General features: G+C 43.0%; 2 non-coding genes and 19 pseudogenes across 2 annotated transcripts; 18 read left to right on the top strand and 3 right to left on the bottom strand.

The window, feature by feature from the left end:
- Positions 1 to 296: 296 nt before the first annotated feature.
- On the bottom strand, positions 297 to 415 carry LOC140289177 (5S ribosomal RNA; annotated as a pseudogene).
- A 272-nt stretch (positions 416 to 687) lies between these two features.
- LOC140301842 (5S ribosomal RNA) lies at positions 688 to 806 on the bottom strand (annotated as a pseudogene).
- A 269-nt stretch (positions 807 to 1,075) lies between these two features.
- On the bottom strand, positions 1,076 to 1,194 carry LOC140296778 (5S ribosomal RNA; annotated as a pseudogene).
- Positions 1,195 to 9,245: 8,051 nt separating this feature from the next.
- LOC140299613 (5S ribosomal RNA) lies at positions 9,246 to 9,364 on the top strand (annotated as a pseudogene).
- A 659-nt stretch (positions 9,365 to 10,023) lies between these two features.
- LOC140300372 (5S ribosomal RNA) lies at positions 10,024 to 10,142 on the top strand (annotated as a pseudogene).
- A 269-nt stretch (positions 10,143 to 10,411) lies between these two features.
- On the top strand, positions 10,412 to 10,530 carry LOC140296497 (5S ribosomal RNA; annotated as a pseudogene).
- Positions 10,531 to 10,799: 269 nt separating this feature from the next.
- Positions 10,800 to 10,918, top strand: LOC140302179 (5S ribosomal RNA; annotated as a pseudogene).
- Positions 10,919 to 11,187: 269 nt separating this feature from the next.
- Positions 11,188 to 11,306, top strand: LOC140270130 (5S ribosomal RNA; annotated as a pseudogene).
- Positions 11,307 to 11,575: 269 nt separating this feature from the next.
- Positions 11,576 to 11,694, top strand: LOC140306112 (5S ribosomal RNA; annotated as a pseudogene).
- A 635-nt stretch (positions 11,695 to 12,329) lies between these two features.
- On the top strand, positions 12,330 to 12,453 carry LOC140283696 (5S ribosomal RNA; annotated as a pseudogene).
- A 269-nt stretch (positions 12,454 to 12,722) lies between these two features.
- LOC140284544 (5S ribosomal RNA) lies at positions 12,723 to 12,841 on the top strand (annotated as a pseudogene).
- A 269-nt stretch (positions 12,842 to 13,110) lies between these two features.
- Positions 13,111 to 13,229, top strand: LOC140297602 (5S ribosomal RNA). Its single transcript, XR_011913323.1, has one exon. It is a non-coding gene; the product is annotated as a 5S ribosomal RNA (ribosomal RNA).
- Positions 13,230 to 13,501: 272 nt separating this feature from the next.
- On the top strand, positions 13,502 to 13,620 carry LOC140293601 (5S ribosomal RNA; annotated as a pseudogene).
- A 269-nt stretch (positions 13,621 to 13,889) lies between these two features.
- On the top strand, positions 13,890 to 14,008 carry LOC140296077 (5S ribosomal RNA; annotated as a pseudogene).
- Positions 14,009 to 14,280: 272 nt separating this feature from the next.
- Positions 14,281 to 14,399, top strand: LOC140292706 (5S ribosomal RNA; annotated as a pseudogene).
- Positions 14,400 to 14,668: 269 nt separating this feature from the next.
- LOC140270488 (5S ribosomal RNA) lies at positions 14,669 to 14,787 on the top strand (annotated as a pseudogene).
- A 266-nt stretch (positions 14,788 to 15,053) lies between these two features.
- LOC140274026 (5S ribosomal RNA) lies at positions 15,054 to 15,172 on the top strand. Its single transcript, XR_011908073.1, has one exon. It is a non-coding gene; the product is annotated as a 5S ribosomal RNA (ribosomal RNA).
- A 269-nt stretch (positions 15,173 to 15,441) lies between these two features.
- LOC140302381 (5S ribosomal RNA) lies at positions 15,442 to 15,560 on the top strand (annotated as a pseudogene).
- A 269-nt stretch (positions 15,561 to 15,829) lies between these two features.
- Positions 15,830 to 15,948, top strand: LOC140294463 (5S ribosomal RNA; annotated as a pseudogene).
- A 272-nt stretch (positions 15,949 to 16,220) lies between these two features.
- LOC140272409 (5S ribosomal RNA) lies at positions 16,221 to 16,339 on the top strand (annotated as a pseudogene).
- Positions 16,340 to 16,996: 657 nt separating this feature from the next.
- Positions 16,997 to 17,115, top strand: LOC140307656 (5S ribosomal RNA; annotated as a pseudogene).
- Positions 17,116 to 17,340: the final 225 nt, after the last annotated feature.

Raw genomic sequence — 17,340 nt, 5'->3', positions numbered from 1 at the left:
CTTATTCAGGGTGGTGTGGCCGTAAGCAACAATGTCTCTGACAAATGTGCATTATATAGGTACTGGAATCATACGGTTCCTCTATGCAACCAGATAATTGCCGAGAAAGGCTGACTTGTAGTGGGCACATCTTCTTCCCTGACGTGATAATTCTCTCCAGCTGAAAATGAGACTCTCAGATCACTTCGTGTCTGCCAACAAAGCAGCAGCAGCTGAAGATGACCAACTTCCTCATGTGTCACAAGGTGATCAGACGTTGCAACAAAAGACATGCAGGTGGTAGAGAGAAGAGAAAAAGCTTAAAGCACCTGGTATTCCCAAGCAGTCTCCCATCCAAGTACTAACCAGGCCCAAACCTGCTTGGCTTCCAAGATCAGACGAGGTCGGGCTTATTCAGGGTGGTGTGGCCGTAAGCAACAATATCTGTGACAAATGTGCATTATATAAGTACTGGAATCATACACTTCCTCTATGTAACCAGATAATTGCCGAGAAAGGCTGACTTGTAGTGGGCACATCTTCTTCCCCGATGTGATTATTTTCTGCAGCTGAAACTGAGACTCTCAGATCACTTCGTGTCTGCCAACAAAGAAGCAGCAGCTGCTGAAGATGACCAACTTCCTCATGTGTCACAGGATGATCAGACGTTGCAACAAAAGACATGCAGGTGGTAGAGAGAAGAGAAGAAGCTTACAGCACCTGGTATTCCCAAGAGGTCTCCCATCGAAGTACTAACCAGGCCCAAACCTGCTCTGCTTCCGAGATCAGACGAGGTCGGGCTTATTCAGGGTGGTGTGGCCGTAAGCAACAATATCTCTGACAAATGTCCATTATATAGGTACTGGAATCATACGGTTCCTCTATGCAACCAGTTAATTGCAGAGAAAGGCTGATGTGTAGCGGGCACATCTTCTTCCCTGATGTGATTATTCTCTTCAGCTGAAACTGAGACTCTCAGATCACTTCGTGTCTGCCAACAAAGCAGCAGCAGCTGAAGATGACGAACTTCTTCACGTGTCACAGGGTGATCAGACGTTGCAACAAAAGACATGCAGGTGGTAGAGAGAAGAGAAAAAGCTTACATCACCTGGTATTCCCAAGCGGTCTCTCATCAAAGTACTAACCACGCCCAAACCTCCTTGGCTTCTGAGATCAGACGAGGTCAGACATATTCAGGGTGGTTTGGCCGTAAGCAACAATCTCTGTGACAAATGTGCATTATATAGGCAATGGAATCATATGGTTCCTCTATGTAACCAGATAATTGCCGAGAAAGGCTGATATGTAGTGGGCACATCTTGTTCCCTGACGTGATAATTTTCTCCAGCTGAAAATGAGACTCTCAGATCACTTCGTGTCTGCCAATAAAGCAGCAGCAGCTGAAGATGACCAACTTCCTCATGTGTCACAGGGTGATCAGACGTTGCAACAAAAGACATGCAGGTTGTAGAGAGAAAAGAAAAAACCTACAGCACCTGGTATTCCCAAGCAGTCTCCCATCCAAATACTAACAAGGCCCAACCCTGCTTGGCTTCCGAGATCAGACTTATTCAGGGTGGTGTGGCCGTAAGCAACAATAACTGTGACAAATGTGCATTATATAGGTACGATAGGTGCGACGTTTTAACTGCGGCGTTAAGTTTACGTTAAGTGTCTGTCTGTCTGTCTGTCTGTTCGCAGATGATTGCTCGTCTGTTACTGTGTGATTATTGTTACAATGTTAATAAAGTTTGATAATTTTACTTGAACCAAGAACAGCCTTCACATTTTTATTTAATTTCCCTTTGCAAAACAGGACGACAGTGAGTGTGAGTGACATCCATTTAATGCAATTGTCAAAAGTGAAGCCAGAATTACTTGGAGAATTATTTTACATTTATTAACAAAACCCAACACTCTTTGTCTCAACCAAAGATTTTTTAAAAATACTTTCTTTGCTCAATTTGGAATTTGTTTCATTCACTTGTGTTGCACAAATAGTGATACAGATAGATAGCTAGTCTCTCAAATAATTGAGTGTACCAAAAAAAGAGGGGAAAAATGATGGGAGACTTATTTACATTTACAGTTATACACATGTTGTGTGCTGCCCCCTACAGTAGGCTTTAGTAAAGTCCAAAGCACTGTGGTATGTTGGGGTGTTGCCACAATACAGGTTCGAATCCCACAAGAAACATGAAAATTAAACAGATGATAAACCTTGCAATAAGTGCAGAGGTGTGTGTAAACAATGTTGAGAAGATAAGAGAATAGAGAAAAGTGGATATAGTGTACGTTTTTTCTCCTTTTCTCCCCCCCCCCCTTCCTCTTTTTTTCCTTTTCCCCCCTTTCGGGCAGTCCCTTTTGCCCCTTTTTTGGCCGAAAGGTCAGCACTCTGGACTTTGAATCCAGTGATCCGAGTTCAAATCTCGGTGGAACCTACAGGTGTGCTGTCATGTTTGTGTTCTGGAAAGAAAATGAGTGGATGAGGTTAGTCAGTTGTCAAGTCACACCAGAGTGTGTGATTGACCAATTCCAAAGAAAGGGCTTAAATTGTTTAATGTTGAAAAAGTGAAACATTCAGCTGAGAGGGTCTGTGCTATTTGCCTTCTCACCTCCGGGTGTCTCTAATTGAATCTATTTGATTTCTTCTTCCATATTAATTTGCAATGCATATATTTTTCCATGCTCTCCGTTTGGAATTTGGACACAGAAGCCAAAGGAGAAGGAAACAGGAAAAACAATCCCATGGTAACAATCAGCGACAAGGAGAACTACTCAAAAGCCTACATAATTAACCCGGTGCCCAACCATGGGCCAACCAATCATCCAATCAAGGAGCGGCAATTTCTGCCGGCCGGGATCTGAGCGCCAACTCCATGCGGTGCGCACAAGTTGGTACTGATTTAGGAAAAAGAGGATTGTACAATTTTACTCCTTGGTATGGATACTCTTTCAAAAAAGTCCAAAAAATAAAATATGTGGTTGACAAAACTGTGTGACTCAGTCCTTCAACACAAAAGGCAGGCAAAGGAAAATCAGCTGTCCTCTCTATCTAATCATAGGAGGATGGCCTGACTACGATCAGGGACCTGAGCAGCAAAGAATAGATAGACATGATAAATAGTTATATATATATATATATACATATATATATGTACATACTAGTCTCCAATACTACTATGATAAAAAGAGATCCAATGTACAGGTCTAAGTTGTACAGGAATGTGTTGTAGAAATTTGTTCTATATTTTTGTTGTAAATCCACAACAGGTTTCATCATCTGCTAATCCTGAAGGAGACACTAGTTGTAAAGGAATTTATTAATACATAAAAATGCTTATATTATAAGACTGAAACATTCTTGAACAGCAGATCACTGTAAAGACATACATATAATATTGTGATTATGTCAGTGGGTCAACAATTTTGTAAAGGCAACTTTACATAAAAAAATTTAAAATCTTGTAAAAATATAACAATGTAAACATAAAAACAGCAACCTCAAAACAAAACATAGCATGTTACCTGGATGGAAAACCATGCGTCTCTACAGCCTGAAGGAAGAAATCTTGGGCTGTTGATGCCTTGTTGTTATTGGTAGCATGTCGGTACATGATCTTTGTGAGCATTTGGAAAACATAAAAACCACAGAAACACATTAAACATTAACTACAATAATATAAGAATAATAAATGAATGAAATATTGTTCCATGTGTAATGTTAGACTTAAAGCTATACTTACCTTTCTGGCATGTAGCACGGCACTTATTAAAAATTTAAACTACTTGAACTGTCTCCTCATCTATGTGCTAACAACCAGAACCCACTGATGTGGACTCAGAAATAAAGTTTCCAATGTTTTCCAAACACAAATGAATACATTTCAGAAATGTACTGAGGCCAGATAGAAAAAGTGCACGTGCAGCCGCTTTAAACTGTCAAACAGGCAATGTAACGGCAGTTATATTTATGTTTCGCCACTAGATGCAGCTATGATTTTATGGCCATAGAGAATGTCCGTATAACACGTTTGTTTTAAGTGTTTTGATGTATATATTTAATATTTAGCAATGTTTAAAGGATATAGTTAATAACATTTGGTGTTAGGTAAAAGTTAAAAGTTAAAACTTGATAAGTTTAGTTTAAGGTGACGGTGATGTCACTTCCGGTTTAAAAAAGCGGTCCGGTAAACTGGTATCATTGATATGGATCCAATAAAGAAAGCAATCAACGAAGACCATAAGCGGTTTTAAGTTTACCGGTTTGTCCACTTGCAGGCCAAAGTGGTATGTAAGTTTGTGTTTGTAAATAATATATTTTCTTTTAGTTGAGGCATGTGTAATGTAATATTTGTACATCATTTGTGTTTTATCAGTTCTACGGTGTACTTGTGGTGAAAGCCGACGATGAAGACCACAGTAAAAATCAGTGAAAAGAACACAAGTCTCGTATCTGTGAACAAGCCAGCATATGTTTTTTTCCAAAGACCACGTCCAGCATTTGATTGAAATTGACCTCTCTGCCCCCTGTATTTCCACACTGCTGGTGTATCAGTGAGAACACTGAAACGCAGAATGCGACAGTGGGGCCTCTCAAAAAGGGAAGGCTACAGTAAAATGACAGATGATGAACTTGACAGCTTGGTCTCTGCCATCAAGCAAGACTCCCAGAATTTGGGTTGGTGCTTTTTACAGAAAGTTTTTATTTGAATTATATCATGCACTTGTCCATAGCATTATAAAAAGATTTGTGCCATAAAAGTAACATTTGAAATTGCCGGCCATATAGGCTCCACAACTAAGTCTAGCTGAGGGCCGGCTACTTTAATGACTGCTATTTTTATAGCCTAAAGGCTATCAATATTATTTTTTAAATTTTCTGTGCCTTAGTGGAGAGTCCTGGACATTATCATAGCAACGGTCATCATAGCATGTATACCTGAGAAAAAGTTAAATGCCTAAATTGTTTGTTTACATGATTATCAATCAATATATCTTAAATAAAAGTGGTTTTCACTTCTTTTCCTACAGGTCACAGAATGGTAAAAGGTCGTCTTAGGGCTTTAGGCCACAGAGTTCAGTGGACAGAGTGTGGGATTCGATGCACCGGGTTGATAGGGTAGGAATACTACAGAGAATGACAAGCCTCGGATGTGTTGTGAGAAGGACCTACAATGTCGCAGCTCCTCTGTCACTCGTACATATAGATACCAACCACAAGTTGATCAGGTAAGCTGACAGCAAAGGACATCACATGGACATTATATATTTATATATTGATTTAAAAAATGGTCTATGGCATACATTCTGCAGAGTTCTGGAATCTGGTGTAATGGACCACGATGTAGCTGCGTTAAACAATTGATACATTTTTATTGAACAGATATGGTGTGGTAATGTTTGGAATAGATGTCTCTTCAAGAAAGGTCAGTGTCCCCATGGAGATTATAGTGTGTGATATAATATTCAACTTAATTTATTTAAAGCTATACTTTTCTTTTGTAAGCTTAAAATGCTCCTAATAAGCTTATGGCGCACTAAAATGGAAAAGCAAGCCACCAGGTGTTGAAATTACACGCGAACTACAACGCAGGCCGTTGTAGATCACAAGTTGTTTATATTCGGACACGGCAAGCACAAGAATAGCCTTGATGGACGTGGTAACTGGACCGCTGATAACTTGACAACATTCTCCGCTCCGACATCCGGGGGAGATGGAACGCACCATCACTTTCTCACCTCACACGTCAGGGAGGAAGGGAGCGTCACAGGTCAGGCAGGGGGAAGAGGGTGAGACTTTGGAGGGAGGGGGAGTTTTTCATGTTTAAATTTTTAATAAGTGCCGTGCTACATGCCAGAAAGGTAAGTATAGCTTTAAGTCTAACATTACACATGGAACAATATTTCATTCATTTATTATTCTTATATTATTGTAGTTAATGTTTAATGTGTTTCTGTGGTTTTTATGTTTTCCAAATGCTCACAAAGATCATGTACCGACATGCTACCAATAACAACAAGTCATCAACAGCCCAAGATTTCTTCCTTCAGGCTGTAGAGACGCATGGTTTTCCATCCAGGTAACATGCTATGTTTTGTTTTGAGGTTGCTGTTTTTATGTTTACATTGTTATATTTTTACAAGATTTTAAATTTTTTTATGTAAAGTTGCCTTTACAAAATTGTTGACCCACTGACATAATCACAATATTATATGTATGTCTTTACAGTGATCTGCTGTTCAAGGATGTTTCAGTCTTATAATATAAGCATTTTTATGTATTAATAAATTCCTTTACAACTAGTGTCTCCTTCAGGATTAGCAGATGATGAAACCTGTTGTGGATTTACAACAAAAATATAGAACAAATTTCTACAACACATTCCTGTACAACTTAGACCTGTACATTGGATCTCTTTTTATCATAGTAGTATTGGAGACTAGTATGTACATATATATATGTATATATATATATATATAACTATTTATCATGTCTATCTATTCTTTGCTGCTCAGGTCCCTGATCGTAGTCAGGCCATCCTCCTATGATTAGATAGAGAGGACAGCTGATTTTCCTTTGCCTGCCTTTTGTGTTGAAGGACTGAGTCACACAGTTTTGTCAACCACATATTTTATTTTTTGGACTTTTTTGAAAGAGTATCCATACCAAGGAGTAAAATTGTACAATCCTCTTTTTCCTAAATCAGTACCAACTTGTGCGCACCGCATGGAGTTGGCGCTCAGATCCCGGCCGGCAGAAATTGCCGCTCCTTGATTGGATGATTGGTTGGCCCATGGTTGGGCACCGGGTTAATTATGTAGGCTTTTGAGTAGTTCTCCTTGTCGCTGATTGTTACCATGGGATTGTTTTTCCTGTTTCCTTCTCCTTTGGCTTCTGTGTCCAAATTCCAAACGGAGAGCATGGAAAAATATATGCATTGCAAATTAATATGGAAGAAGAAATCAAATAGATTCAATTAGTGACACCCGGAGGTGAGAAGGCAAATAGCACAGACCCTCTCAGCTGAATGTTTCACTTTTTCAACATTAAACAATTTAAGCCCTCTCTTTGGAATTGGTCAATCACACACTCTGGTGTGACTTGACAACTGACTAACCTCATCCACTCATTTTCTTTCCAGAACACAAACATGACAGCACACCTGTAGGTTCCACCGAGATTTGAACTCGGATCACTGGATTCAAAGTCCAGAGTGCTAACCTTTCGGCCAAAAAAGGGGCAAAAGGGACTGCCCGAAAGGGGGGAAAAGGAAAAAAAGAGGAAGGAGGGGGGGGGAGAGAGAAAAAGAAAAGGAGAAAAAACGTACACTTTATCCACTTTTCTCTATTCTCTTATCTTCTCAACATTGTTTACACACACCTCTGCACTTATTGCAAGGTTTATCATCTGTTTAATTTTCATGTTTCTTGTGGGATTCGAACCTGTATTGTGGCAACACCCCAACATACCACAGTGCTTTGGACTTTACTAAAGCCTACTGTAGGGGGGAGCACACAACATGTGTATAACTGTAAATGTAAATAAGTCTCCCATCATTTTTCCCCTCTTTTTTTGGTACACTCAATTATTTGAGAGACTAGCTATCTATCTGTATCACTATTTGTGCAACACAAGTGAATGAAACAAATTCCAAATTGAGCAAAGAAAGTATTTTTAAAAAATCTTTGGTTGAGACAAAGAGTGTTGGGTTTTGTTAATAAATGTAAAATAATTCTCCAAGTAATTCTGGCTTCACTTTTGACAATTGCATTAAATGGATGTCACTCACACTCACTGTCGTCCTGTTTTGCAAAGGGAAATTAAATAAAAATGTGAAGGCTGTTCTTGGTTCAAGTAAAATTATCAAACTTTATTAACATTGTAACAATAATCACACAGTAACAGACGAGCAATCATCTGCGAACAGACAGACAGACAGACAGACACTTAACGTAAACTTAACGCCGCAGTTAAAACGTCGCATGAAATGGAAGCTGTCCAAGCGCACTGCAGACCTCCATGGGTGGAAGAGTTTGACCACTGAAGACACACCTGTGAAAAACAAAGTCAGCCGCTGCCCAATTGCCAGTACCACTCCTCCCACAAGTGGAGTGGTAACAGTGTGTGTGTGTGTGGCACACAGTTTTTCAAACGTATATTTGATAAAGAATTTTATCATTTTTACCCACCTGACTGGCTGCAGCAGTCCCGGTCAACATAGATGACCTCAGGTTCAGCTTGGCCCGCATTCTTGTATCGAGTGACGATGCCATGGCACAACTCTTCCAACCCTGCACCTTCACCCGTTGTCAGAACAGAGTTCAGAACCTGGCCAAACTCGTTGCCGATGTTTATCATCCATGCAGCACTGTCCCCAATAGCGCCAGCCAGCTTCTTGGTGATCTGTAAAAGAAACACTACTTTCAAACTGTTTGTTGTAATTATACACGTGTGCATGTGTCAAACCGACATTCAAGCACTTGCACCTGTAATCATATTCCTGCACATTTTTCATTTTCCCTCTTTTTTCCCCTCCTCTTTTTTTTTGGGGGGGGGGGGGGCAATAAATATAGCTTTCCCAGTGATAACTACTAATACAACCGATTCTCCGCAACAACCAAAAGATTCATCGCACACAAGGCCTTGAAATTGATTTTGGTCAAGAAAGAGGTTTCAGAATATGAAGATCAAATTCAGAGTCTGACAGTGACTTTTAGAAGAGGATGACATTAATCATCAGCTATCTCCTAAACGGGAATGAACCAGAGCTAGACAGCAGCAGGCCCCAGGACCAAGTAGTCAGCAGCCGAGCTGAGATTGAGATCTTACTTATGTTTTGTAAATGTTCAAAGTTCTAAAAAAGTTCAAATGAATAATACATGATAGTTATACCAAAAAACCTTGCTTCATTTGCACTTTTCTTGAATGTTTTCCATCCTTTTTATTTTTACTACTACTAGTACTTGGATGGTAGACTGCCTGGGAATACCAGGTGCTTTAAGCTTTTTCTCGTCTCTCTACCACCTTTTGTTGCAACGTCTGATCACCCTGTGACACATGAGGAAGGTGGTCATCTTCAGCTGCTGCTTTGTTGGCAGACACGAAGTGATCTGAGAGTCTCAGTTTCAGCTGCAGAGAATGATCACATCAGAGAAGATGATATGCCCGTTACACATCAGCCTTTCTCTGCAATTATCTAGTTGCATAGAGGAACCGTATGATTCCAGTACCTATATGATGCACATTTGTCAGTGACATTGTTGCTTACGGCCACACCACGTTGAACATGCCCGACCTCGTCTGATCTCGGAAGCCAAGCACGGTTGGGCCTGGTTAGTACTTGGATGGAAGACCTCTTGGGAATACCAGGTGCTGTAAGCTTTTTCTCTTCTTTCGACCACCTGCATGTCTTTTGTTGCAACGTCTGATCACCCTGTGACACATGAGGAAGTTGGTCATCTTCAGCAGCTGCTGCTGCTTTGTTGGCTGACACAAAGTGATCTGAGAGTCTCAGTTTCAGTTGCAGAGAATGATCACATCAGAGAAGATGATTTGCCCGCTACACATCAGCCTTTCTCGGCCATTATCTGGTTGCATAGAGGAACCGTATGATTCCAGTACCTATATAATGCACATTTGTCAGAGACATTGTTGCTTACGGCCACACCACCCTGAATAAGCCCGACCTCGTCTGATCTCGGACACCAAGAAGGTTGTACCTGGTTAGTACTTGGATGGGAGACAGCTTGGGAATACCAGGTGCTGTAAGCTTTTTCTCTTCTCTCTACCACCTGCATGTCTTTTGTTGCAACGTCTGATCACCCTGTGACACGTGAAGAAGTTGGTCATCTTCAGCTGCTGCTGCTTTGTTGATAGACACGAGGTGATCTGAGAGTCTCAGTTTCAGCTGAAGAGAATAATCACATCAAGGAGGAAGATGAACCAACTACAAGTCAGCCTTTTTCGGCAATTATCTGGTTACACAGAGGAAGTGTATGATTCCAGTACCTATATAATGCACATTTGTCACCGATATTGTTGCTTACGGCCGCACCACCCTGAATATACCTGACCTCGTCTGATCTTGGAAGAAAAGCAGGGTTGGGCCTGGTTAGTACTTGGATGGGAGACCACTTCGGAATACCAGGTGCTGTAAGCTTTTTCTCTTCTCTCTACCACCTGCATGTCTTTTGTTGCAACGTCTGATCACCCTGTGACACATGAGGAAGTTGGTCATCTTCAGCTGCTGCTGTTTTGTTGGCTGACACGAAGTGATCTGAGAGCCTCAGTTTCAGTTGCAGAGAATGATCACATCAGAGAAGATGATATGCCCGCTACACATCAGCCTTTCTCGGCAATTATCTGGTTGCATAGAGGAACCGTATGATTCCAGTACCTATATAATGCACATTTGTCAGAGACATTGTTGCTTACGGCCACACAACCCTGAACATGCCCGACCTAGTCTGATCTCGGAAGCCAAGCACAGTTGGGCCTGGTTTGTACTTGGATGGAAGACCTCTTGGGAATACGAGGTGCTGTAAGCTTTTTCTCTTCTCTGTACCACCTGCATGTCTTTTGTTGCAACGTCTGATCACCCTGTGACACATGAGGAAGTTGGTCATCTTCAGCTTCTGCTGCTTTGTTGGCAGACACAAAGTGATCTGAGAGTCTCAGTTTCAGCTCGAGAGAATAATCACGTCAGGGAAGAAGATGTGCCCACTACTTATCAGCTTTTCTCGGCAATTATCTGGTTACATAGAGGAACTGTATGATTCCAGTACCTATATAATGCACATTTTTCACAGTTATGGTTGCTTACGGCCACACCACCCTGAATATGCCCGACCACGTCTGATCTCGGAAGCCAAGCAGGTTTGGGCCTGGTTAGTACTTGGATGGTAGACTGTCTGGGAATACCAGGTGCTGTAAGCTTTTTCTCTTCTCTCTACCACCTGCATGTCTTTTGTTGCAACGTCTGATCACCCTGTGACACATGAGGAAGTTGGTCATCTTCAGCTGCTGCTGCTGTGTTGGCAGACACAAAGTGATCTGAGAGTCTCAGTTTCAGCTGCAGAGAATAATCACGTCAGGGAAGAAGATGTGCCCACTACACATCAGCCTTTCTCGGAAATGATCTGGTTGCATAGAGGAACCGTATGATTCCAGTACCTATATAATGCACATTTGTCAGAGACATTGTTGCTTACGGCCACACCACCCTGAACATACCCGACCTCGTCTGATCTCGGAAGCCAAGGAGGGTTGGGCGTGGTTAGTACTTGGATGGTAGACTGCTTGGGAACACCAGGTGCTGTAAGCTTTTTCTCTTCTCTCGACCACCTGCATGTCTTTTGTTGCAACGTCTGATCACCCTGTGACACATGAGGAAGGTGGTCATCTTCAGCTGCTGCTGCTTTGTTGGCAGACACGAAGTGATCTGAGAGTCTCAGTTTCAGCTGCAGAGAATGATCACATGAGGGAAGAAGATTTGCCCACTACAAGTCAGCCTTTCTCGGCAATTATCTGGTTACATAGAGGAACCGTATGAATCCAGTACCTATATAATGCACATTTGTCACAGACATTGTTGCTTACGGCCACACCACCCTGAACATGCCCGACCTCGTCTGATCTCGGTAGCCAAGGAGGGTTGGGCCTGGTTAGTACTTAAATGGGAGACCGCTTGGGAATACCAGGAGCTGTAAGCTTTTTGTCTTCTCTCGACCACCTGCATGTCTTTTGTTGCAACGTCTGATCACCCTGTGACACATGAGGAAGTTGGTCATCTTCAGCTGCTGCTGCTTTGTTGGCAGACACGAAGTGATCTGAGAGTCTCAGTTTCAGCTGCAGAGAATAATCACATCAGGGAAGAAGATGTGCCCATAACAAGTCAGCCTTTCTCTGCAATTATCTGGTTACATAGAGGAATTGTATGATTCCAGTACCTATATAATGCACATTTGTCACAGAAATTGTTCCTTACGGCCACACCACCCTGAATAAGCCCGACCTCGTCTGATCTCGGAAGCCAAGGAGAATGGGAGACCGCTTGCGAATACCAGGTGCTGTAAGCTTTTTCTCTTCTCTCTACAACCTGCATGTCTTTTGTTGCAATGTCTGATCACCCTGTGACACATGAGGAAGTTGGTCATCTTCAGCTTCTGCTGCTTTGTTGGCAGACACGAAGTGATCTGAGAGTCTCAGTTTCAGCTGAGGAGAATGATCACATCAAGAAGGAAGATGTGCCCACTAAGAGTCAGCCTTTCTCGGCAATTATCTGGTTACATAGAGGAAGTGTATGATTCCAGTACCTATATAATACACATTTGTCACAGAGATTGTCGCTTACGGCCACACCACCCTGAATATAATATGCCCGACCTCGTCTGATCTCGGAAGCCAAGCAGGGTTGTGCTTGGTTAGTACTTGGGTGGGAGACTGCTTGGGAATACCAGGTGCTGTAAGCTTTTTCTCTTCTCTCTACCACCTGCATGTCTTTTGTTGAAACGTCTGATCACCCTGTGACACATGAGGAAGTTGGTCATCTTCAGCTGCTGCTGCTTTGTTGGCAGACACAAAGTGATCTGAGAGTCTCAGTTTCAGCTGCAGAGAATAATCACATCAGGGAAGAAGATGTGCCCACTACAAGTTAGCCTTTCTCGGCAATTATCTGGTTACATAGAGGAACTGTATTATTCCAGTACCTATATAATGCACATTTGTCACAGACATTGTTGCTTACGGCCACACCACCCTGAACATGCCCGACCTCGTCTGATCTTGGAAGCCAAGCAGGGTTGGGCCTTGTTAGTACTTGAATGGGAGACAGCTTGGGAATACCAGGTGCTGTAAGCTTTTTCTCTTCTCTCAACCACCTGCATGTCTTTTGTTGCAACGTCTGATCACCCTGTGACACATGAGGAAGTTGGTCATCTTCAGCTGCTGCTGCTTTGTTGGCAGACATGAAGTGATCTGAGAGTCTCAGTTTCAGTGCTAGAGAATGATCACATCAGAGAAGATGATTTACCCGCTACACATCAGCCTTTCTCGGCAATTATCTGGTTCTATAGAGGAACCGTATGATTCCAGTACCTATATAATGCACATTTGTCAGAGACATTGCTGCTTACGGCCACACCACCCGGAACATGCCTGACCTCGTCTGATCTCGGAAGCCAAGCAGGGTTGGGCCTGGTTAGTACTTGGATGGGAGACCACTTGGGAATACCAGGTGCTGTAAGCTTCTTCTCTTCTCTCAACCACCTGCATGTCTTTTGTTGCAACGTCTGATCACCCTATGACACATGAGGAAGTTGGTCATCTTCAGCAGCTGCTGCTGCTTTGTTGGCAGACACGAAGTGATCTGAGAGTCTCAGTTTCAGCTGCAGAGAATGATCACATCAGGGAAGAAGATGTGCCCATAACAAGTGAGCCTTTCTCGGAAATTATCTGGTTACATAGAGGAAGTGTATGATTCCAGTACTTATATAATGCACATTTGTCACAGAAATTGTTCCTTACGGCCACACCACCCTGAATATGCCCGACCTCGTCTGATCTCGGAAGCCAAGGAGGGTTGGGCCTGGTTAGTACTTCAATGCGAGACTGCTTGGGAATACCAGGTGCTGTAAGCGTTTTCTCTTCTCTCTACAACCTGCATGTCTTTTGTTGCAACGTCTGATCACCCTGTGACACATGAGGAAGTTGGTCATCTTCAGCTGCTGCTGCTTTGTTTGAAGACACGAAGTGATCTGAGAGTCTCAGTTTCAGCTGAAGAGAATAATCACGTCAGGGAAGAAGATGTGCCCACTACACATCAGCCTTTCTCAGCAATTATCTGGTTACATAGAGGAACCGTATGATTCCTGTACTTATATAATGCACATTTGTCACAGACATTGTTGCTTACGGCCACACCACCCTCAATATGCCTGACCTTGTCTGATCTCGGAAGCCAAGCAGGGTTGGGCCTGGTTAGTACTTGGGTGGGAGACCGCTTGAAAATACCATTTGCTGTAAGCTTTTTCTCTTCTCTCTACAACCTGCATGTCTTTTGTTGCAACATCTGATCACCCTGTGACACATGAGGAAGTTGGTCATCTTCAGCTGCTGCTGCTGCTTTGTTGGCAGACATGAAGTGATCTGAGAGTCTCAGTTTCAGCTCCAGAGAATAATCACATCAAGGTGGAAGATGTGCCCACTAAGAGTCAGCCTTTCTCGGCAATTATCTGGTTACATAGAGGAAGTGTATGATTCCAGTACCTATATAATACACATTTGTACCAGATATTGTTGCTTACCGCCACACCACCCTGAATAAGCTCGACCTCGTCTGATCTCGGAAGCCAAGGAGGGTTGGGCCTGGTTAGTACTTGGATGGAAGACCTCTTGGGAATACCAGGTGCTGTAAATTTTTTCTCTTCTCTCTACCACCTGCATGTCTTTTGTTGCAACGTCTGATCACCCTGTGACACATGAGGAAGTTGGTCATCTTCAGCTGCTGCTGCTTTGTTGGCAGACATGAAGTGATCTGAGAGTCTCAGTTTCAGTTGCAGAGAATGATCACATCAGAGAAGATGATTTACCCGCTACACATCAGCCTTTCTCGGCAATTATCTGGTTACATAGAGGAACCGTATGATTCCAGTACCTATATAATGCACATTTGTCAGAGACATTGCTGCTTACGGCCACACCACCCGGAACATGCCTGACCTCGCCTGATCTCGGAAGCCAAGCAGGGTTGGGCCTGGTTAGTACTTGGATGAGAGACCGCTTGGGAATACCAGGTGCTGTAAGCTTTTTCTCTTCTCTCTACCACCTGCATGTCTTTTGTTGCAACGTCTGATCACCCTGTGACACATGAGGAAGTTGGTCATCTTCAGCTGCTGCTGCTTTGTTGGCAGACACGAAGTGATATGAGAGTCTCAGTTTCAGCTGGAGAGAATAATCACGTCAGGGAAGATGTTTCCACTACTTATCAGCCTTTCTTGGCAATTATCTGGTTGCATAGAGGAACCGTATGATTCCAGTACCTATACAGTTTATATTTGTCACAGACATTGTTGCTTACGGCCACACCACCCTGAATATGCCCGACCTCGTCTGATCTTGGAAGCCAAGCAGGGTTGGGCCTGGTTAGTACTTGGATGGGAGACCGCTTGGGAATACCAGGTGCTGTAAGCTTTTTCTCTTCTCTCAACCACCTGCATGTCTTTTGTTGCAACGTCTGATCACCCTGTGACACATGAGGAAGTTGGTCATCTTCAGCTGCTGCTGCTTTGTTGGCAGACACGAAGTGATCTTAGAGTCTCATTTTCAGCTGGAGAAAATTATCACGTCAGGGAACAAGATGTGCCCACTACATATCAGCCTTTCTCGGCAATTATCTTGTTACATAGAGGAACCATATGATTCCATTGCCTATATAATGCACATTTGTCACAGAGATTGTTGCTTACGGCCACACCACCCTGAATATTCCCGACCTCATCTGATCTCGGAAGCCAAGCAGGTTTGGACCTGGTTAGTACTTGGATGGTAGACTGTCTGGGAATACCAGGTGCTGTAAGCTTTTTCTCTTCTCTGTACCACCTGCATGTCTTTTGTTGAAACGTCTGATCACCCTGTGACACATGAGGAAGTTGGTCATCTTCAGCTGCTGCTGTTTTGTTGGCAGACACAAAGTGATCTGAGAGTCTCAGTTTCAGCTGCAGAGAATTATCACGTCAGGGAACAAGATGTGCCCACTACATATCAGCCTTTCTCGGCAATTATCTTGTTACATAGAGGAACCATATGATTCCATTGCCTATATAATGCACATTTGTCACAGAGATTGTTGCTTACGGCCAAACCACCCTGAATATGTCTGACCTCGTCTGCTCACAGAAGCCAAGGAGGGTTGGGCCTGGTTAGTACTTGCATGAGAGACCGCTTGGGAATACCAGGTGCTGTAAGCTTCTTCTCTTCTCTCTACCACCTGCATGTCTTTTGTTGCAACGTCTGATCACCCTGTGACACATGAGGAAGTTGGTCATCTTCAGCTGCTGCTGCTGCTTTGTTGGCAGACACAAAGTGATCTGAGAGTCTCAGTTTCAGCTGCAGAGAATAATCACATCAGGGAAGAAGATGTGCCCACTACAAGTCAGCCTTTCTCGGCAATTATCTGGTTACATAGAGGAAGTGTATGATTCCAGTACCTATATAATGCACATTTGTCACAGATATTGTTGCTTACGGCCACACCACCCTGAATAAGCCCGACCTTGTCTGATCTTGGAAGTCAAGCAGGTTTGGGCCTGGTTAGTACTTGGATGGGAGACTGCTTGGGAATACCAGGTGCTGTAAGCTTTTTCTCTTCTCTCTACCACCTGCATGTCTTTTGTTGCAACGTCTGATCACCCTGTGACACATGAGGAAGTTGGTCATCTTCAGCTGCTGCTGCTTTGTTGGCAGACACAAAGTGATCTGAGAGTCTCATTTTCAGCTGGAGAGAATTATCACGTCAGGGAAGAAGATGTGCCCACTACATATCAGCCTTTCTCGGCAATTATCTGGTTACATAGAGGAAGTGTATGATTCCATTGCCTATATAATGCACATTTGTCACAGAGATTGTTACTTACGGACAAACCACCCTGAATATGTCTGACCTTGTCTGATCTCGGAAGCCAAGGAGGGCTGGTTCTGGTTAGTACTTTGATGGGACACCGCTTGGGAATACCAGGTGCTGTAAGCTTTTTCTCTTCTCTCTACCACCTACATGTCTTTTGTTGCAATGTCTGATCGCCCTGTGACACATGAGGAAGTTGGTCATCTTCAGCTGCTGCTGCTTTGTTAGCAGACACGAAGTGATCTGAGAGTCTCAGTTTCAGCTGCAGAGAATAATCACATCAAGGAAGAAGATGTGCCCACAACAAGTTAGCCTTTCTCTGCAATTATCTGGTTACATAGAGGAACTGTATTATTCCAGTACCTATATAATGCACATTTTTCACAGACATTGTTACTTACGGCCACACCACCCTGAATATGCCCGACCTCGACTGATCTCGGAACCCAAGCAGGGTTGGGCCTGGTTAGTACTTGAATGGGAGACCCCTTGGGAATGCCAGGTGCTGTAAGCTTTTTCTCTTCTCTCTACCACCTGCATGTATTTTGTTGCAAGGTCTGATCGCCCTGTGACACATGAGGAAGTTGGTCATCTTCAGCTGCTGCTGCTTTGTTGGCAGACACGAAGTGATCTGAGAGTCTCATTTTCAGCTGGAGAGAATAATCACGTCAGGGAAGAAGATGTGTCCACTATTTATCAGCCTTTCTCTGCAATTATCTGGTTATATAGAGGAAACGTA

The sequence above is a fragment of the Leuresthes tenuis genome, unplaced genomic scaffold (assembly GCF_036924035.1).
Source record: "Leuresthes tenuis unplaced genomic scaffold, fLeuTen1.0.hap1 SCAF_1, whole genome shotgun sequence".
NCBI lineage: Eukaryota > Metazoa > Chordata > Actinopteri > Atheriniformes > Atherinopsidae > Leuresthes > Leuresthes tenuis.
Note: the sequence above shows the minus strand (reverse complement) of the source record. Positions and strands in the feature narration are given on the sequence as shown.